General features: G+C 47.0%; 1 pseudogene; it reads right to left on the bottom strand.

Moving 5' to 3' along the window:
• LOC104990273 overlaps nt 1-485 on the bottom strand; it is a 2165-nt pseudogene that overhangs the window by 731 nt on the left and 949 nt on the right.

The following is a 485-nucleotide window of genomic DNA, read 5'->3' as shown; positions in this document are numbered from 1 at the left end:
GAAGAGGAACTCAAAAGCCTCTTGATGAAGGTGAAAGAGGAGAGTGAAAAAGTTGGCTTAAAACTCAACATTCAGAAAACGAAGATCATGGCATCTGGTCCCATCACTTCATGGGAAATAGATGGGGAAACAGTGGAAACAGTGTCAGACTTTATTTTTTTGAGCTCCAAAATCACTGCAGATGGGACTGCAGCCATGAAATTAAAAGACGCTTACTCCTTGGAAGAAAAGTTATGACCAACCTAGATAGCATATTCGGAGAAGGCAATGGCACCCCACTCCAGTACTCTTGCCTGGAAAATCCCACGGATGGAGGATCCCCGTAGGCTGCAGTCCATGAGGTCACTAGGAGTCGGACACGACTGAGCGACTTCACTTTCACTTTTCACTTTCATACATTGGAGAAGGAAATGGCAACCTACTCCAGTGTTCTTGCCTGGAGAATCCCAGGGACCGGGAGCCTGATGGGCTGCTGTCTATGGGGT

Source organism: Bison bison, unplaced genomic scaffold (assembly GCF_000754665.1).
Source record: "Bison bison bison isolate TAMUID 2011002044 unplaced genomic scaffold, Bison_UMD1.0 scf7180017864174, whole genome shotgun sequence".
NCBI classification, from domain to species: domain Eukaryota; kingdom Metazoa; phylum Chordata; class Mammalia; order Artiodactyla; family Bovidae; genus Bison; species Bison bison.
Note: the sequence above shows the minus strand (reverse complement) of the source record. Positions and strands in the feature narration are given on the sequence as shown.